This window comes from Acinonyx jubatus, chromosome B3 (assembly GCF_027475565.1).
Source record: "Acinonyx jubatus isolate Ajub_Pintada_27869175 chromosome B3, VMU_Ajub_asm_v1.0, whole genome shotgun sequence".
NCBI lineage: Eukaryota > Metazoa > Chordata > Mammalia > Carnivora > Felidae > Acinonyx > Acinonyx jubatus.
In genome coordinates, this window is record NC_069386.1 from 23,455,243 (window position 1) to 23,477,649 (window position 22,407).

Consider the following 22,407-nt stretch of genomic DNA (forward strand, 5'->3'; position numbering starts at 1 on the left):
GTTAAGCAATGCATTTAAATAATTTTCTCTTTAATTCTTAAGATAAAATGGTTGTGATACCTGATTAAGCTTCCCAGCTTTCACTTTGTGCATTGACTGATATCTGTCAGTAACCTTGACACAAGAAAACTCTTGACCGGGGTTTAAGTGACTGGGCTAAGACTTACACATGGCCTCCTCCACTTTAATGTGCCATACATACCTGAAGGGAAGAAGGGATGGAATGAAAGGCCTTGTAAGGCCACCTATGGAAGGAAACTGGTACTATATCAGACTTTGTTCATTAAATCAAAGGATTTGGATTGGAGATACTACTTTTCTTGGAAGTTTACCTCAGTTGATCAGCTTTTGTAGTGTTTTTGTGCTTTGCGTGATCAGAATAGGTGATGTGATTCTGGAATAATCATCACAACCTACCAGTAAGTATTTACTTACACATTGTTAAAACTAGAGGAGATTTCATATTTGAGATAGGTTGTTACTTAAAATAAAGGCGACTTATACCCTAAAATGTCATTGACACTGTTGAGCACAAATTATATCCAACTGTATCACTTAGTGATATACTGTTAAGTGTTTAAAAGAGTGGACAGTATCTTCCAGTTAGATAATTAAGGGATGCTCACATATGTAGGTAAAGATTGAGTTGGTTATGCAACAGTGAAGTAACTTTTAAAAGGAAGAGGAAGGAGGTTTTTAGGTTTTACTGCTAACTTTTCAACTAGAAAATCTATCAGTCCTTATTGATTGTAGGAGTTAGCTTATAAAATACTAGTTAAAGATTGATATTAACTCCTTAATAACTTAAGACTGGTAGATTGGGGGTGCCTGGGTGGCTCAGTCAGTTAAGCGTTTGACTTCGGCTTAGGTCATGATCTCACGGTTCTTGAGTTTAAGCCCCACATCAGGCTCTGTGCTGACAGCTCAGAGCCTGGAGCCTGCTTCAAATTCTGTGTCTCCCTCTCTCTCTGGCCCTTCCCCTCTTGAGCTCTGTCTCTCTCTGTCTCTCAAAAATAAATAAACATTAAAAAAATTTAAAAAATAAAAGACTGGTAGATTGGTTGTGCCTTCTCATTTGATTTTACCAACAGAGGTTATGTGCATGTCACCATTTCCATCTTTGATTTTTTTTTTATTTTTTTAAAGATTTTATTTTTATGTAATGTCTGTGCCCAATAGGGGGCTCCAAATCATGACCCTGAGATCAAGAGCAGTCCTATCTATGCTTTACTTAGTAAGCCAGCCAGGTGACCCCCTGTTTCCATCTTTTAAATCATGGCCTTTAAACCAGTAGCCTCCCAAGGAAAAGGGACCCTCAAAATTACTGCAGTTAATGTCATCAAATTTATATTGTCTCTCCCAGGGTAGTGTTTAGTATTAATGGACACTATCAGGTAGGGAACATAAAGTAGCCAGGTCTTCCTTGGTTTAGGAGATGTACAATACAGATGTGATACTTAAGAGATTGTGAATGTTACAAAGAAACATCTTGGTTACAGAACCCCAGGCAAAGTACTTTATCTGGGTCTCTGGAGGCAAGCCATTCTGTTAAGATAAAATTTATTGTGATATAGTTGATAGGTAACTTTTGTTCTAAGAGTTTTGTGGGTGGTATGCAAAGAGCCTTGTTTTCTTTGCAGTTGACTCTCTGGACCAAATTTTGAATAATTTGTGGTACTTTCTCTGTTTTGGAGGAAAACTTTGCTATTTGGGTAGATCTGCTGACATGGATGGCTCTTAGATTTTGACATGAGTGGTTCACCATATACAAAGAAAACCTGTTCTCTAATATCTCCTTAAGTAATGATGACGGCGTCTTTTGCAAGTTAGAGGTGAGTGAAAAGAACTCTAGATTCTGCAAGATGTTTTCTTCTAATGGATATTTTGATTTGGTTATAATGTACTCTGCCTAGAACTTCTTGAATTATTTGATAACCTTGATCGTGGAACATAAATTGAAAAAATACTTAGCATAGATATATAATTGCATGTTAAGTGTAAAATGTGGATCTTTTGCTATGGATTGCTAGATCTAAGCTTCTACCAAGAGTTCCAATGGAACACATAATACTATAAAAGTTTTCAAACTTCCATGGCAGTAAATACTTGTCCCTTAGGATTTTTCGATTGTGCTTTCAAATTAGTTGTACATTATATCTAAAACACATTTGGGCAGTGACTTCTTGATTTCCTGGTCACATTTATTAACAGTAACTTCATAAATATGTATGCATTGCATATCAATATAAGTTTTCATTGTGGTTTAAATTACAGTTTCAAATAGAATTCTGGGATTTAATAGTTCTGCTTTCTTAAATCTTTAAGTTATTTGTAGTATTCTGTGTTTATGCTATGATAGGTAAACTAGACTTAGTATAACTATACAAAGTAATGTTGCTTCCTCCGTCCTTTGTAAACTCACTGCTCTTTAATCATGTCAAATTTTAGAAGTTCTGTACATTTTTGTCACCTTCATTAATATATAATTGATCAAGAATGTCATGTAATTTTAAGATATACTACATGATGGTTTGCTGTACATTTACATTGTGAAAAGATTACTACAATAAGATAAGTTATACATCCATCACTTTACATAGCTACCATTTCCTTTTTGTGTTTGTGTGGTGAGCTCATTTAAGATCTACTCTTGGAAAATTTCAAATATTATAATACGTTGTTAACAATGGTCCCCATGTTGTATATTAGATCCCTAGAATTTACTCATCTTATAATTAAAAGTCTATACGTTTGATCAATATCTTCCCATTCTCTATACCCATAGGCCCCTGGCAACCACCATTATATTCTGTTTCTAAGAGTTTAACTTTCTCAGGTTTCACATATAGATAATATCAGAAGTCTTGTAATTTTTGTAAACCTGTTTTATTTTTTGTAGGTCTTAACTTATAGTAGAATAATATAAGTAATTTATGGAATTATGTGACAACAGTAATGCTTGTGTAGAATTTTCATAATCTGATTTCAAAGATTAGGAAAAACACTATTGTTCTTTTTTCAAATAAAACTTAATGATTTTATCTATTAGATCATATAAAGTTTTAAAATACATGTTACCCAGTTGATGACACATTGCCAGATTGTTACTCCTCTTTGCATTTCAGTCCCACTGGGACTGGCTATTCATTTAATAAATCTCAATATTTGAATTATATTAAATAAGTAAAGGAAGTCATGTTATCGTGGGTTTTTTGTATTGCAGTTTTTTCAGTTTTATGAAGTGCCCTTTTGTCCACATAGTTGATGACTCTGAAAGGAGGAGAGAATTTAACCACTCAATTTTCTGACATGTCACTGTGGATCCTACCCAGTAGTTTCTCAAGGAGGCTTAAAACTGTATTAGCTGCATTTAGGACAAACGTAAACCACTACAGGTAAACTAACCTTTTAAAGAAAAGTAATAGTGCATTACAGAGGCCTTGGCTAGGTTCATGATGACACAGGACCTTGTCTGAACATAATGATTTTAAAATTTGAGCTTAAATGACACTCTGAAATCTAGTCAATGTGCCTCAGTAGACTTTACAGAGAACATTATTTTCAATAGAAAATTTTGGCTTACTGTGCAAACTTTGAATACTTAGAAATGGCAGGTGTAGCAGTATACTTTGCCAGTTCCTTAGACATCCTTTTTTCTTTAAGTGTTTATACATATTCTGAGCTCATTATTTTTTCCCTTTTTTTAAAACATATATGCTGTTGAAAGCAAAAAAGGAAGCTCATCCTTAGATCCCAGAAGGTACATGCATATGCTGAGTGGAAGCAAGGACATGTAAAAGGGAGACTACTACTTCTTGGATCACACATTGGATGACAGAGATGTTTAAGTGATGATGTCCAGGAAAATGGGGAACTAATATTTATGGAAAATATATTATGAAATACAGTAAGTATGGTAAGTGTCTTCAAATGGACACCATTGGTGTTTGAGGACAATTTTTTAGTTTTTCTTTAGTTGTCTGCAATGATCAATGGGTATAGAGCCTATCACACAGTAGATGTTTAAGAAATGTCAGAATTACTATTTTTTTTTTAATTTTAGGATGCAAGTTTTTTAGATTCATTATAGTTCCTTCCATATAGTGTAATGTCTGTGATTATAATCTATGCCTATCTAATATGTATCTCCATATCTTACCAGGGAAGTAGTTAGTTTTTCCTAAATAGGAGCCAGTCAAAACTATTTGCTGTGTCTTGGGTCTTGTTTTAGTGAAGCTAGGTACCTTGTCATAAAGTTTACCTTTCAGTCATTTTTGGTTAAAAAAAAAAGGAAATTAAAAAAATTCTGTTTGATTTTACAGGGGTAAGAAGGTCTCTTTCTTAGTGAGATGATGAAGGCCCAATAAGAGAGCAATATTTGAAATCCATTTCCAAGGATATGTTTGTTCTATATGTGAATGTTGATTTACAGCTTCAGGTGTTAATGCAGCAAGTCCATCTCCGCCAAAAGTGAGTAGGCTGTATAGGACAGCTACAGTATACTTCATTCAACTTCTCAAACGATAGATGAAGAGACCTCAAGGGACTTTTTCCTTATACTAAAAGGCATGTGGCATTTTGGCCCTGGTATTCTCTGGTGACAGGAATGTAGACTGAAAGAAACAGTTCCACTAGTTTGTTCTGCATTCCGTTTCACCTCAGTTTGTCTCTGGAATCCATGTTGCTAACATCATGTATTTGTTGTTGTTTTTGTTGTTTATAATTTGTCAAGTTAGCTAACATACAGTGTATACAGTGTAGTCTTGGCTTCAGGAGTAGATTCTTGTGATTCATCACTTGCATACAACACCCAGTGCTCATTCTAACAAGTGCCCTCCTCAATGCCCATTACCCATTTTCCCCAGCCTCCCAAGCCCCAATCCTCATCAACCCTCAGTTTGTCCTCTGTGTTTAAGAGTCTCTTATGGTTTGCTTTTTGCCTATAATTTAGGAAGCTCTAATGTGGAATAGAAATGGTTAGTAGAAGACTTGACTGGGTTAATTTTCTTTGGTGAGCAAGATTAATCTTAAAAAGTAGACGAGGCAGCCAAGACTCAAGAAAAAGCCTCTTAGATCAACCAGATGTTTGATTTTGAATTATTTTTGGTAGATTTACATCTGGTGACGATAATACAATGAGCTAGAGGGATTAGATATTTGTACATCTGAATTCATTGGGCTATCTGTTCCCATGTTACATAAAATTTATTTGTAGTATTTACAGAATTTTTCCCCCTTTTTAAATTTTTATTTTAATTCCAGTTAACATATAGGATAATATTAGATTCTGGTATACAATGTTGTGATACAGCATTTCCATACATCACTAAGGTGTCACAAATGCAGTCCTGAATTCTCCTCACCTGTTTAACCTATACTCCTACCCGCCTCCCCTGTGCTGTGATAGCAGAAATAAAGTTAAAAAGTACAGTTCTTGATATTAGTAATTTTATTGTCTATTAGGAATCCTATATCAGGAAAAGCAGTGTCTGCTCTATTCTTTCCATGATACAATTTTGATTATATTACCATACCAATTTGGTTTGTTGTATCCAAGATCTTAGAGCTCCTTCAGAATCATCAGTGCCGTGTAGACTTTTTACTGGAGTCTGTTTCATCAGTTTGATCTGTCTTAATTTTATTTGACCATTTACATTGATTCTCACTTGACTCGAATATTTTGAGTTAATATTTTGAGACTCAATGTGGTCTAGGTCCTTAAAATATTTGAATATTTCATTTTTCAGTTTGGATGATATGCTTGTAGAAGTGGATCATAAGCTATTTAGTTCTAAGACAGCAAAGATCTTGATATAATTCTGGCACATTCTTGGGGTTTTATTGTCTTTAGTTTTTCCCCATATTTTCACCTTAATTCTGTGTCAGTTGAATTATATTGCTATTATTTAACTTACATTGTTACATAAAGATGATCATCATTCTCCTAAGCTAAAAGATAATTGCATTATTAGAGATGTACTGTCTGAAGGTATTAATCCTTTTACAGAGTTGTAGTAGTTGTTGGGAAAGACCTTGACTGGATTTATGATGAGTTATGTTTACTGAGTATGATGAAGTGAAACTCAGTGTGAGTACTCTGAAGTCCAGCCTAAGTGTCAACCCAAATACTTAGGACATAAATATTCTGAAAATAAGTTCTTGCACTGTAAATTTTGCAAGATATTTTGAGCAATATTGTGCATATTAGGAAGAATGGAACTGTAGGTTTTTCCAGTGAACTAAAGAGAGGTGGATTCTAAATTCCACTACTGCAGTTTCCTTTTGTAGAGTTATCTTCTGTGTTTGTAGCATTTGTATATCTCACCTTCATCTTTTTCATTATGAGTTTCAAGTGATGAATTTAAGAGAGTAAAAACTTGGTAGCTACTATGCTTTTTTCTTTATATTACATACTACTATAATCATTTAGTTCCAACCTCATACCTGTTTCCTGAGAGCATGTCCCTAAGCTATGAGGCAGCTCCAAGTACAATATGAATAAGAAATTGCTAGTTTGTTGTTGAGATACCGATTTGGTCTAAAATAAGACTTGTGTGTTCAGCAGAATGCTAAAGATACATTGAGATGAATTACTTTATTTTTGTGTGTGTGCACACTTTATTTTCTTAATTTATTTTTTAATTTACATCCAAGTTAGCATATAGTGCAACAATGATTTCAGGAGTAGATTACTTAATGCCCCTTACCCATTTAACCTATCCCTCCTCTCAGAATCCCTCCAGCAACCCTCTGTTTGTTCTTTAAGAGTCTCTTATGTTTTGTCCCCTTCCCTGTATTTATATAATTTTTGCTTCCCTTCCCATCTGTTTTGTATCTTAAATTCATCATATGAGTGAAGTCATGTGACATTTGTCTTTCTCTAATTTTGCTTAGCGTGATACCCTCTAGTTCCATCCACGTAGTTGCAAATGGCAAGATTTCATTCTTTTTGATTGCCGAGTAATACTCCATTGTGTGTATATGTGTGTACACACACACACACACACACACACACACACACACATCTTTATCCATTCATCTGTTGATGGACATTTGGGCTCTTTCCATACTTGGCTGTTGTTAGTAGCACTGCTATAAACATTGGGGTGTATGTGACCCTTCGAAACAGCACACCTGTATCCCTTGGATAAACATCTATAGTGCATTTGCTGGGTTGTAGGGTAGTTCTATTTTTAATTTTTTGAGGCACCTTCATACTGTTTTCCAGAGTGGCTGCACCAATTTGCATTCCCACCAGCAGTGCAAAAGAGATCCTCCTTTTCCCCATCCTCGCCAACATCTGTTGTTGCCTGAGCTGTTGAAGTTAGCCATTTTGACAGGTGTAAGGTGGTATCTCATCGTGGTTTTGATTTGTATTTCCCTGATGATGAGTGATGTGGAGCATTTTTTCATGTGTCGGTTGGCCATCTGGATGTCTTCTTTGGAGAAGTGTCTATTCATGTCTTTTGCCCATTTCTTCACTGGATTATTTGTTTTTTGGGTGTTGAGTTTCATAAGTTCTTTATAGATTTTGGATACTAATCCTCTATCTAATACGTCATTTGCAAATATCTTCTCCTATTCCATTGGTTGCTTTCAGTTTTGCTAATTGTTTCCAGATGGATTACTTTAGTTGTCTTAATAAATTAATGACCTTTCTGTACCTTGGCAAGACATAGATGGGGATTTAGAAGTTTTGACTCTTTGTGATTTAAGGGGATGAAATTGACATTTTGCAGTTGTTGATACTGAGCCCTAGAGATGATATGCTAATAAGTACCATGCATTTTTTTTACCTGAATTTTTGAATCAGGTCTTTAATCTTACATTTTTCTTTAATATTTATCTTGTATAAGTAATGGACTTTTTGTTACCATGATTGTTATCGTGATTGGTATTCCATGATTAGGTCCTTGTGATTTGCTGATAGTAGTTATTATAAGGGAGTTGAGTAGTAATTAAACAGGTAATTTAGGAAAAACCTTTATAAAGATGTACCATTGATAGTTGAATATATCAAGATATTATCCTTAGTCACTTAATTTGTTAAGGGGTGTGTGTGTGTGTGTGTGTGTGTGTGTGTGTGTGTGTGTGTGGTCTGTGTGTATAGATAATGTGGGTGTTGATACTGTGAGAAGTGATAGTTTATAGTGAAAAGCTGTTGGGGTTCAGAAAAATTACAATTTTCTTTAAGAAGAATGGTGAACAAGTCTTTTCTAAGGTCTTTCCTTTATCAAGTCCCTGTTTCCCTGCCATAAATTTTAGTATGTTTATAAACCTCATACTTGCTTGACTTAATGTTCCTGATCCTGTCCAGTAGGGATATGCTGGATGGATTGAGAGAAATGAGTTACCCTTTCTAGTAACTGAATTTGATTAAAAGCATACATTTGAATGAGCAAGGAAGGGAATACTCATTGGAGTCTGTTGAAGAGTAGTGTTGACTAAAGGTCATTTGATTTTGGATGTTTGGTACAACCTATGGTAGTCAGTTATTACTGGGAGAAAGCAAGCAGTGGTAGTTGCTGGCTCAGCCCTTTCCAAATAGTCCCATTCTTGTGGTGCTGTTTCTTTATAGGTGATTGAAAGAAAATCCCCTATAGTTGGAATCCCTAGAAGATGATCAGGATTTATTTTTGTTTTGGAGGGGGTAAGTTGGTTTTATGGTCAGACTCCTTGTTTCTTGAATCTGATGATAGTGTTCATTCCTACAAAGGGATTTTGAGGTTAATTCTAGCTGATTTATGTATGGTTGGAGCACTTTGGTGAGAGTAATAGAAGGAATGAATTAGCAATAGATGGTGAGAGCATTGGTGGAAGAAAGGAAGATAAGAAGGAAAAATACATGGTTTCAGTGATTGTAACATGTCCGTAGTCTTATATAAGTGTGAAGGATACCTGTAAATTGAAAACAGTGTTTGGATTCTTTCAGTTGCTGGCAAGAGGAAAGCTGCCCTCTTTGAATATTGGACCAGTGGGGGTTGGTTAGGAATCAGAATTACTAACATTTACCTGCTACTTTGTCATTAACAGCAGTGTATGAGTTTCAGCCACCTTTGCCATGTTAGATTCTGTGTCTTTTCTTGAGATGAATAGGCAGTATTGTGTCTTATGTTGAAATTACTGTGATTAGCAAGATGTGCTGATCAAATATGGTCATTATGCAGTTATTGGAATAGGTAGAGTTGTATATTTCTAGACGGTCTAGATTAAATCAGACTTTCTCCAACTTCAGTACACATGAGAATCACCTGGAGGGCCTGTACAGTTTGTGTAACAGTTTCTGGTTCAGCGTAGGTCAAGGTCTGAGAAGTTGACATATGCTGATAAGAAACAACTGAGTTTTATTCAGACAACTAATTGCCAGTATACATTTAAATTATGTACTTAATTTGAGGAAGTAAATTTCTTTTTGATAATGAATCAAGTACAAAAATATTCACCAAGTTCACATTGGATAAAAATGACCAATAAACAAAAATTTACAGAGAGCCATTAATGTTTAAAAAAACATTTTAAAAGTAGATGTGATCTCTGAGTAGTGTGTTGATTTTCTGGACCTCATAACTTCTGCCTAATACTTTTACTTTTGTGGGAAGATTTATCTGGTTTATGTTCTGTTGGTCACAGAACTGCATAACTTGAATTATTTGCATTATAGGCATATGTTTGTGTTTGTGTGTTTAGACTTTATTTTTAAGTAATCTCTACACAGCAAAGAACTCAACCTTACAACCCTGAAATCAAGAGTTGCACACTCTACCAACTGAGCCAGCTAGGCGCCCTAGTTTGGTTTTATTTTAAGCATCCACTTCTGTATCATTTTAAGTAGGCCAGAAACTGCCACTACCCGTGAACTTCTGGGTGTTGAGTTTGGGGTTGAGTCTGTTTTCTGGGGAAATTTCAGTAAATATATTATAGCTTATCTGTGAATACTTTGGCAGCTGTATTTGGTTATTGATACCTGCTTTTTATAATGGTGCTTATTTATGGGAATAGTGTTAATAACGGACTGTCTGTGTTTACTTATAAACATCGAAAAGTAGCCAGGGATTTCTCCAAGCTTGAAAATGCTGAAGAATATAGATATAGGTCAAATCAGAGTCATTCCCCCATGATATAGCAAATAAAGAACTGAGAATTGGAACGAGAGGACTTTTTTTCCTGTGGCTTGGAGTGAAGAAGAAATTACATAAGATATTTTAAAATTGTGACATGATTTCTGAAAATAAGTTATTGCAGTGAAATTGGTTTTCTTATTTTTGAATAAGAATATTTGGGGAGTTTTTCTTAATTACATCTTGTATAAGGTATAACCTTCTCTAGTGAGATTGGACAATGGTTTTGTATTTGAAATAGGTGGAGTGTTTTTTTCAACTGAGTGAATGATGGCCCTATGTGATGGCAAAGTAATAGAAATATTTCATCCCTCAAAGATTGCTGAAGTCACGGGGAAGAAACAATAAATAAAAACCCCGGTTTAACTAATAATCTTTTTCTTTGTCTAAGATTATATATAGCATGATTCATAAACATGGTTATAAGAAGGCATAGTGGACTTAATTTTCTCATATTCTTCCCTTATAGGGAGAGCAAAGCATATTAATGCTTCATTAGAAAGTCTTGGTGTCCTTACTGTTGTTTCTCCCAAGACCTGGCATAATAATTGGCATATGGTAGAAGTTTGGATAGTTAGTAATTTTTGTTATATTGGTATATTGTTATAATAGTTATTTGTTGAATTAATGCATAAATGAACAAAAGCACGAAATTTTCCTTTTATTGTATAGGCAAAGTGTGGCTTCAGTTTAAAGCTCAAATTTCTCATGTTTTATAATGGTTTGAGTCACAAAACACTGGCATTTTTTGTACTACTTTGCTGAGGGTACAAAATTATTTATTTTTTTATTAATTTTTTTTAATGTTTATTTATTTTTGAGAGAGACAGAGACAGAATGCGAGTGGGTTAGGGGCAGAGAGAGAGGGAGACACAGAATCTGAAGCAGGCTCCAGACTCTGAGCTGTCAGCACAGAGCCCAACGGGGGACTCGAACTCATGAGCTGTGAGATCATGACCTGAGCCAAAGTCGGACACTCAACCGACTGAGCCACCCAGGTGCCCCCACAAAATTATCTTAAACTCAACTTGATTTTCTGTTAATTAGAGAGTGCCAAATTTTTTGGGGGGGCATGGAGGAAAGAAAAAATGTATTCCTTAAGGTTGTCTACTTTTTTATTGGGTACTTACACCTGTTTCAGTATAGCGCACAGGAGAATAAATCTTCTATGTTTAAATTTTTCAAAAAGGACATTTTCAGTTGAACTTACATTTGTGCAAATTTCTTAGAAATCAAGAGAACATTGTTGAGGAGTATATGACCGTTTACTTGTCAGTATATAACAGAGTACTTGGCCAGATAAAAATGTGAAAATGTATCATTATTTTGGTTGGCAAAATATATTGGCTATTTATTCTCTTGGTTTTAGTAATGTACACAAACATCTTCTACAACCCTGTAAAAGAAAAGACTTGGAACACTTGTATTCAAAATGACAAAACATGTACAGATAATTCAAAGAAGAAAATACTGGCAAGTAAGCATGTGAAATGTCTCTGAATCATTCATAAACACCCTTTAAAAATCATTGTATGATCATTTGAATCAATTTTACATAGATGTAAAAGGGTGATGCCAACTAGGTGAGAAAGTGGGTGTCATTCGTGGACATAAATGGAACCCAAGAAACATGGACAAGGATTTCATCCAGAAACTTAGAAAATTTATTGGACAATAGACAACTGTTCAAGCTTCATTAGATAGCAGTTCTGAAGCTACCTTTCTAGATGATTTTGTTGTTGTAATTGTCGTATTTTAACTGTATTAAAGCTTCTAACTGATCCCCTTACTTCTAGCTTCAGATTCTCTGTTTCATCTGTCTGCCAGAGCAGTATTTGGGAAAGATATGACAAACCAAGTCACATTTCTTCAAAAATCTGCATTTGGCATGTTTTTAAGAGTATTAGAAATAAGCAATAATCAGAGAAGAGGACAAAGATTATATAAACTGATAATAGAGGATCTTTTGCCACTGTCAAAACTGGAAATTTGCCACTTTTAGTCACTGAACATTTGGATTCCTAAATTTTGTGTCCTAAGACTCCCCTGATATGAATCTTATGAAATTTGTGCAGCAAGAAACAATGAGATTATAATCCAAGATGATTTAAGATACTGTGCAAACGTTTTTGCCACTGACGTGAACAGGAGAGTATATCCTGAGAGCCTCTGCATTGATCAGATTGTAGTTTTCAAATTTTTCTGGAGTATCCTGAGCAATTATACTTATGGACTGCTATGAAGCCTAAATATCATGCTGATTCAAGGGGTCTTTGACCAGGACCTTCCTGTAGAGACACTCCCTAGATCTTCTATTCTATATTTCATGGTCCAACATGATTAGCACAGCATCTCTAATTCCAAATTAGTCCCCAGAATGCAAATGTATGAAGTTATCTACTGAATTGAAATAATTTCAAGTGAATGGCACTTGTAGTATTGGTTTAGAATGGACACTCTCAAGTAAATATAAGACAGCATTCTAGGAATATATGGAATGAAAGGGAAGGACAACACATCCCAACTTGAGCTAGAAGCTTCACCAACTACAAAATTACAGAGCAAATAGAGATATATACTGTCCTGAAATTCATCTTGCTTTTCAAAAATTTTATTTCATTGGCAATCTTTGGATTTGGTAAAAATCTCAGTATTTTTTTCTATGGATTACCAATTTACCATAAAAATATTTAATAGTAAGAGCCTTGTATACGTGACTTTAATACATACATGATAAACACAAATATTTTTTTTTCACCTCACACACCATTTTAGGAATGTAAACTTATTAACTAATTACTGGACATATAGAGCTTAAGAATAAATGCTTAAGAAAATTGTGATTGGGTAATGGTATTGAAATCAATATAAAATACTCAGTGAAGGATGAATATGTATGAACTGTTCATTGGATGTTAGTGAAAAGAATGAAATTCAACATGTAATAGTTTATTGTATTTTATTCTTTCTTTGCTTTATCTTTCTTGCACTCTGATGCTCAAGCACAGAGACTACAGTTATAAACAAATCTATTGTTTTTAAAAATGGTTGCTGTGATAATAGAGCTGGTTTCCTAGGTGAGTTTTTAAAAGCATGTTTGGTAAAAACTGCCTTCTGGAAAAGATTTTAGAAAGGAATGAGGCCATTTTGTAAAGATACACACAATGCTATATTCATTGTTTGAATGTTTATGGATAAGGGGAGAGGAAATGGACATGAGGAATGTTTAATATATTAATCAGGAAAAAAGTAAGGCACTAGTTATTAATGTTTATTTTGAGAATATATTGTATGAAATAACTAAATATAATTGCATTGTGACTTTAAGGTATTGTGATTAAGTTTGCTAATATTTAGAAGAAATATTTTTAATACATGATTATAAAAATAGAACTGTTAGAATACCTTTGAATGATACACATTTAGAATCATTTGATTGAATGATTTTTGAGTGGCTTTTGGTGCGGGGCAAGGATTGTTCTGTATGCAGCTGTTACACAAGAAATCTTATTAAGGCTGTTCTGTGTGGTTGTAGATGTTATTCTGTAAATATTTGTTAATATCTTTATGGTATGTTAATGTTTCTGTGGTATGAGATTTAATTCCCATGATGGAATTACTGCATAAGAGTCCAGCTTCTATGCATGTTTAGGATTTGATGGGCTTTTTTATTGCTATGTATGTAATGGAAAAAGTACTGTGTTAAACCATCCTATTAATCATGGAGATGACTGATATTTGGGGCATTTTAAATGTTAGAATATAATTTTGGTTGTCGAGAGGAGTTTTTAGACTGCCTTATTTGTAGTAGGCAAATAAAAGCAGAATTTAGAAGGTAGAGAACAGGGAATTTTGGAGGGCTATACGTATATGCATATGTGCAGAAACAGTTCTTGAACAGCCTAGAGGCTTTACTCGATGCTCAGAAGTTGGGAATCGACATATATTTTATTAATCCTGTGATGTTAAATAGGTGTAGTTTGTTGTTGTTTTTTTCCAATAGAATTGTTAAATTGCCTCAACATTAATTCCTTTTCAGTAAGATACTTTTTTTTAAAGTGTTATATACAATGTAATGTTCTTTACCATCTAATTCTCTACCTACATAGACATCACTGTAAATACATATCAACTTATACGGATAGACATTTTTGTTTGACAAAAATGATATTATATCTTGCCTCTGTGTTCATTGCATTATTAGGCTCAAATTGTAGGGTGGAATAAATGTGCAGTGTCTAGTATAATATCTCACATTGTTTTTTATAGAAGATTCATCATAGTGGAAATGTCATTTTAACTGTGGGTCTGCCTTTGTTTATGGTTTTTAGATATGTTTGTATGCAAATAGGAAATACAATTACTAGAAAAATATCTACATGTGGTTAAACATAATAGGTTAGAAAAGTTTTCATTTGCCAGTGTAATTTGACTTTTAATAATTGAATTGTTCTTGCTTTAAAATACTACATAAAATAGTATAGGTGATTTACAAGTTTTTATTAGAGATGTTTGTTATGGTCTGTCAAATCTATGTTCTTAAAAGGATGGACTGATCAAAGAAAAGTTTTATATAATGTGTATAATTAGACACAGTTATTATGTTTTCTTAAAGCCGAGGAATAATTATATCAGCATGTTTTGTAAATATGTACAATGAAAAATTTGCATAACAGCTGTCAGATTATGTCTGAGTAAATAATTGAGCAGCTGAAGTTGAGGATATTTTGTTAGAGTGTTCTGTGTGTAAAACAGGATAAAATAATTTTTACTTTAAACTTTTAATCCTTAATTTTACAGGGGTTGCATTCATATACATATGTATATATACCCACAGGTGTATTGTACATGTATATATAAGACAACTGTTTATTAAAAATTATACAATAGGAGCACCTTTTGGCCAAATAATTATCACTCGGCTTTAATCTGTTCTTTGTGTTGTTTGATGGTGGATAATACAGGGTGTTGTTCATGAGCTTTAGTTGCCGGAGGATACTGTTAAATGGCTAGTTAAGTTATAGACCGACGTTAGTTTTTGTTTTAGAATATTTGCATAGGATTTGCTGATAGGTGCGTATATTTTTTGGATATCAATTTGAGAGACAATGTGAAAAAACACTTCACTTCACTTTGACAAATTGAATTACTACACCATGTCTATTTGGGATGTATTTGGTGATAGGGATTATATTATTTTGTTTTGCGTATAGGAGGTAAGTGTCATTTTATAAATCATTTTTAGATATATAATTTCTCTCAATAATTTTGTAAATATATTTTTATTGAAATATTAAAGGTAGAATCATTGTTTGATTATAGATATAGTAGAGCATCTTCAAGCATTAGGTTTTATTTTGATGTTTTTTCTTTCTGTATTCTTTATTTCAGTTAAGTTTATTTAAATTCCAGTTAACATACAGTGTAATATTAATTTCAAGTGCACAATTTAGGATTCAGCTATTCCATACAACACCCAGTGCTCATCACACATGCACTCCTTTAATTCCCATCACCTATTTAACTCCTCCCCCACCCACCTCCCCTCTGGTAACCCTCAGCTTGTTCTATATTGTTAGGAGTCTGTTTCTTGGTTTGCCTCTCTCTCTGTGGCTTTGAGATTTTTTAGTTAGACATTCATTGTTAAAGTACAGAAATTACTGCCATTCATATTTTAAATATGAAATGAGTAATTTCTTATACTAAACTTTTTTTATGCTTGTAGACATGAAATAGTAAAATAAGTCTCTGCTGTTATGATTTATAGACTGCTGTGTGTGTAGTTATTGATAAAATACTTATTTCTAGATATACAGACGTTGCTGATAAACATGTTTAAATATCAAACTTACAAAAATCAATATAATTAGTTTCTCTGCATGTTCAGTGGTTTGTTGTAAGAGAATGGATGGGGTGGTGGATGTTTTCCATTCTCATCAGTAATGTAAGATTCTTTGGCTTTGAATCTATTTTTGGTTTATAGAGATAGTGAACATCATGTATGTTACAGTCATGCTGTTGGTAAACTCTAAGTTTGACATATCTCCGAATTATTTTAAGAATTTCTTATGGATGGCACTTTGTGGTTTGTTGTTAAACACTGGTATTTTTAATAGTTATATTATAGCATTTGACTTAGGAAGTATATAGAAATGTTGGTAAACAAAATGATAGAAGGTAGAAACCGTTTTCTTTTGAGGATGTTGTTCACCTTTGTGTAGGATTCCATGGAATGCTGGGATTATTAAAGACAATTTATTTGAAAATTGGGTTAAAAGCTTCTGAGCCTTATTTTTGTTATGTTTGTGTGTACACACACATGTATATAGTCAGGAAAGAGGGTGGTTAAAAGTTCATTGCCTCACATATTTCATTTAGAAGAAAAATTAGACTTCAATAGTTAAATTGTGCCCATTTTATATAAAAATATTTCTACTTATTAAGGGACATGAGGTATATCTTATTTTCTCAGACGTACTGAGGTTCTTGATGAAATTCATTTTACTAAAGACAATTTTACAGAATCTAAATTACACAGTTCTGTGTTCATTTGTTACACAGCAGTAAGACAACTTTGGAAATAATAGGCAAGTGAAACATTTGGTTTTAAGCATCTAATATTTCCAGATGTATTCATAGTGTTACAGTATAATTTTGTAAACATTTTCATTGTAAATGTGTTAGGACTATTGTCTTTTAAAGTTGTCATGGCAAGGAAATTGATCACTGATAAATAGGGTCTTGGAGCTATGCAATATTTATCATACTCATTTTGTTGTTGAGAGAAATAGAAAAGATTATGCATTTAACCCATTCTCATAGAATACTATGCCATTGTATAAGTATAAACTGTATATTAAAAAACATACACCATGTAAATTCATTTGATGTTACAAGGTGTATTGTAATGTATTTCATTTGGAGCTTCCCTAGTATATGTACCTTACATTATTCTTGTGTTAAGATATTTTTTAGAGCAGATCTAGATCGGTTCATAGCAAAATTGAGGGGAAGGTACAGAGATTTGCCATCTAGCTCCTGCCCCAGCACATGCACAATCCCCATCATTATTCACACAGCACATGCATAATCAGTCCCATTATCATCATACCTTACCAGAGTTACTTACCATTTGTTCCTGCTGATGAATTTACATCAATACCTCATAATTACCCAAAGTCCATAGTTTTTCATGGTTAACTCTTGGTATTGTATATTTTGTCGGTTTGGACAAATGTATTACAACATGTATCCATCATGGTATTATGCAGAATGTTTTCATTGTCCTAAAAATCCTCTGTGCTTCACCTATTCATATCTTCCCCGTATTTATTTTTATTGTTAACATTGGAGATATAAATGACTTTGTTAAAGAGATTTTATACTACCTCTTGGAACTATACACAATTCTGTATGTGTTCCTTTGGTTGCATGACAATATTCAAGACAACTTTGTAAATAATAGATACAAGTTTTTAGTTTTTAACATCTAGTCTTTTCTAGATGTGTAGAGTCTCACAACGTATAATTTTGTAAATAATTCATTGTAAACTTTCATAGTTTCATTGTTATCAAGTGTTTTAATAGCAGTGCAATTGATAACAAGTTTCTTCAGCTATTGCCTATTTTGGTGTCGGAAGGAGAAAGTTACTAAAAAGGTGTACTGTTACTCTTGCATTCTCTAAAAGAAAATTTTACATTTTAATCACTGTTTAGTCCTTGTATTATTATACATTAAAAAACCTAAGTCCTAATTTTATATTGTATTGCTATACAACTATTAAATTTGTAGTGCTGATTATGTATTTTAATCATAGCAAGTCTGTTTTATGAGAAATATTGTCCCTCTTTGAGCTCTTCAGTTTTGTATTTAACTGAACAGGATGAAAATATTCAAGACAACTTTGCAAATAACAAATACATCATTTAAAAATACCTAGTGTTTTCAGATGCATGGTATTTCACAAAGTATAAATTTGTAAATATTTCATTATTGTAAAATACTGTAAGTTGTCTTTTGTAAGTGTTGGCAGTGTAATAAGTAATTAACATTGTTCTCTTAGGGTTATATAACATTTTGGTGTTAAGTGGGTTTTTTGGGGAGAGGGATAGATCTATTGCCTTCCTTTTCTTCAGATTGTTAGGTTTTTATGTATAAGAAAATAATAGATTTTATACTTAAACAAAATATCCCAGGATGATTTTTACCTTTAGAAAGAGGAAAGAATGCATGAGAAGGAAACTGTCTTTTTTAAATCACAGATATATTTGTGGAAGATATTCTTATTGTTAATTGTTACTTTGCTATGCTATATAAATCTACTTTTTATAAATATATACATGCATATAACATACATGTTATAAATGTTAATACATATGTGCACATGTACATTTAGTTTTAGGAGTATAAATATGATAGTACTCTCTCATTAGCTTATTGCTTTGCATTTTTTTTGGAATACTATGGAAACATTCAAATCTAAACTTAAATAGTTCCATAATCCTGCTTCATGTTATATCTAAATGTATGTATTTAAAAATATTTTTTTAATGTTTATTTTTGAGAGAGAGAGTATGAGGGAGGGAGGGGTGGAGAGAGAGGGACACACAGATCTGAAGCAGGCTCCAGGCTCTGAGCTGTTGTCAGCACAGAGCCCAACTCGGGGCTCGAACCCATGAACTGTGAGATCATGACCTGAGCCGAAGTCAGATGCTCAACTGACTGAGCCACTCAGGTGCTTACATTATATTTTTAATGTAAAATGATTAACTCCATATGTGTTTGTTTTCTAATCTGTTACCATATATAGACATCTGAATGAAAATAAAACTTCTGTGCTTATGAATATTTATTTTATTCTAAGACCTTTTTAAAAATTTCCAGTGTTTGCTTATATTTGTATGTTATGTGATAATCAGAAACAAAAGTCAAAAATGTTCAACTCAGTAGCCAATACTAAATTATGAACATTTTTTGGAAGAAAATTAACCTATAAATTAAGGTATAAATCAGTATTTTTTTGAACAGCAGTTTGGCCATAATAATTGAAATTCAAACATTTGAAATGGTGTTACTTGCTGCTGGGAATTTATTCCACATCTCAAATTTACACTGAAGTATGTTATACATTGAGTATAAATAATAGTTGAGCATCTGAAATATACCTCAACAAAAGATCATAATGGTTGTAGCTTATTCATCATATGAATATAATTTAGACACTGGAACATGGTCTGATAAGGGTGTTTTGTGTGGATATTTAAAATTATGCCAGTTTTTGAACAAACATCAACTAATAGTGTGTTTACAGAGGTTTGACCATATGCCTTGTTCTAATTGGAAATGTCAATCATTACTGTTCCTGAAGAATGTAATTATTCTGACATGATTATAGAGTTAAGTAATGCTGACTGATCAGTGTTATAATGAATATTTTAGCATTCTTAAAAATTTTGCACATGTGTACCTTAAGTAGTAAAATACTGTCTTATTATTTGTATATTGCTACTTGACAATCTGAAATGAACATACTAATTGTTAGAAAGGTGTCTGGAAGAATGGATGGCAAAATTTTAACATTACTGTATAGAGAGATGGGAATGGAGGACTGCTTCTACTTCCTGCATTTTGAATTTTAAAGGTATTTCAAAAGGAACATCTAAACAGCAAAAAGGGGATTTTAAAGATACACCCAATTTATGCCTGCCTTTCATCCTTGCCTATCAATATCTGGCGAGTATTGGGCTGTTGTATCCAATTTTGTATTCCCAGTGGCCATTATGAATTGTTTGTGAGTGATCATGAAGAGCATGTGGTTTAGAGACTCTAGTGCAGCAGAGAGTTTTACACACTGAAACAGCATTGTGGGACTCCAGAAATGAACATGGGAGAAGATAGGATTTCAGGTAGGTGCTAAGCAATTATATTTGGGTTTACAAACGCATGAATGATTAAAATAAATCATTGAAACTTTCTATAAAGGGTAAATTTTCATAAATTTACATATTTGTGGTTACTAATTAGATCATGTTGTTTGAGGAAGAGTATTGGATTAGGTTAAAAGTTAATCTTAATTAATGGTAGTAATTAGAGAATGGATTTTTCCTAGTTTTTACAGTAGTTGAGTCAGAATTTCACGTAGGTCTTTATGGTTTCTTATATGATTCAGAACTGGCATGAAAAACATTTCAGTACATTTGTGTTATTTCTGTGTAGTAATATCAGCTGTTTATCTCCATTCGCTGTTCGTGATTATTCTAAAATCATCCTGGTGTCTTATTTGTATCTAATTGGCTATATTGTATAATTACTTCTCAGATGAACACAATGAAAGGAAGAGATTTACAGATAATCTGAGGACAGCTGACATTCCTATGGTCTTTCTTAATTCATAAGTCTTAACTGGGAACTACAGGTAAGAAGGTTCTGGATCAAGAAGTTCTGTTTTAGAACAAGGCTTTGGCTAGACTCAGGAAAATATCACTGGTGCAGACTTTGGAATATCCAGCCATGCCTGAGAATTAGTGAGTAAATTAATTCTATAAAAAAAGATAACTTTACCAAAGTAAAGGTGGGGAGTATATGTAGAATGTAGGAGATTATTTATGTCTTCTTTCAATTGCTTTTATTTCTAACCAAACATTATGATCTAATTAATGTTATAAGGAAAATTATTCATTAATTGGAAATTTTGAAATAAAGGATTTTTGCAAGTATTTTCATAGTGTGATAAAGGCAGAAGTTCATGGAAACTGGTAAAAAACAAACAAACAAACAAACAAGGGGAACCCTCTTGCACTGTTGGTGGGATTACAAACTGGTGCAGCCACTGTGGAAGACAGTATGAAAGTTCCTCAAAAAGTTAAAAACATGATTTAGCAATTGTAATCATGAGGTATTTACCCAAAGAATACAAAAATATTAAATCAGAGGGATCTGTGCACCCCATCCTTTATTGCAGCATTATCTACAAATAGCCAAATTATGGAAACACCCCAAGTATCCATTCACTGATGAACGGATAAGGAACTCCGCCATAAAAAATGAGATCTTCCCACTTGCAGCGAACAAGGCCGATGGAGCTAGAGAGTATAATGCTAAGCAAAATAAGTCAGAGAAAAACAAATGATATATGATTTCACTCATATGTGGGATTTAAGAAACAAAACAAAATAGAGGCAAAGCAAGAAATAGACTCTTAGCTATAGAGAACAAATTTATGATTACCAGAGGCCAGGTGGTTGAGGGAGATGGGTGAAATAGGTGATGGGGATTAACGAGTACACGTGTAATGAGAAACAGGTGATGTATGTAAGTGTTGCATCACTAAATTGCACACCTGAAACTAATATTTCACTAACTGGAATTTTAATAAAAACTTAAAGCATTTGGTAAAGTAATAGCTGAAGTTGGAATGTTGAATCAGCTATTGGGGATTCATTAATGAGGAATTCTTTCTAAGCATTAAAAGAAATTTGTAACAAAGTTCAAAATTAGCCTCCACTTATTTGCTGCTTTTTCTATTTTATAAGAAGTATGTGTGTCTTATCTTCCAATGTTTGTTCTTTTTTTCCTGTCAGGAGATGATAATTCTAAGAAAACACACTTTTGCCATCTTTGTTTGTAATTGCAAGAATCAGTACCATAAGACCTCTGTTGGCAATATTACTCATTTGAGTATTCGTCACCTCCCATCTTTGGCTTCGGGAATACTGCTTGGCGAAATGATTGTAAGGACAGATAAGTGTTTATTTTATTCAGGGTGGGGCACTTGATTAGGCAGGAGTTAATATTCTGCTTTGTTTAAGATTAATTAATTTTTGGTGGCAGCTAGTGGGTAATGAGATCCGTTTGGGGTACATGTTGCTGAGTAATAAAGAATCCTGACACACAGTGGCATAAAATATCTATTGTGCCATTTCATGAATTCTGTGGGTGAAGATTTCTGACAATGCCAGAATATGGGATCAGCTGGGAAGATACGGTGTTTAATATTGATTCAAACGCTTAGAGGCTGGAGTCATCTGGACACTTCTTCACACGTATGTCTGGCACTTGTTTTGGGAAGACTTGGAAGGCTGGGCTTAGCTAAATTAGAGCACCTTCACACAATCAGTTTAACAGAGGAAGCATCATCAAAATGAATGTTCGGAGAGAACCTTGTGAAAGTGGCATGTGGTCTTTATGATCCAACTTCAGAAGTCATGTAGTATCACTTCTGCCACATTTTGTTGACTAACATTTTTATATGACCAGCCCAAATTCTAGTAGATATTCCGTCTCATGATG

The 22,407-nt window shown here is 33.5% G+C and overlaps 3 non-coding genes across 3 annotated transcripts; all 3 read left to right on the forward strand.

Moving 5' to 3' along the window:
• The first annotated feature begins 3,447 nt into the window (after window positions 1-3,447).
• On the forward strand, window positions 3,448-3,520 carry LOC113602114 (small nucleolar RNA SNORD107). The gene has a single exon (XR_003423489.1). It is a non-coding gene; the product is annotated as a small nucleolar RNA SNORD107 (small nucleolar RNA).
• Window positions 3,521-6,039: 2,519 nt separating this feature from the next.
• LOC113602111 (small nucleolar RNA SNORD64) lies at window positions 6,040-6,106 on the forward strand. Its single transcript, XR_003423486.1, has one exon. It is a non-coding gene; the product is annotated as a small nucleolar RNA SNORD64 (small nucleolar RNA).
• Window positions 6,107-8,658: 2,552 nt separating this feature from the next.
• Window positions 8,659-8,729, forward strand: LOC113602113 (small nucleolar RNA SNORD108). Its single transcript, XR_003423488.1, has one exon. It is a non-coding gene; the product is annotated as a small nucleolar RNA SNORD108 (small nucleolar RNA).
• The last annotated feature ends 13,678 nt before the right edge of the window (window positions 8,730-22,407 follow it).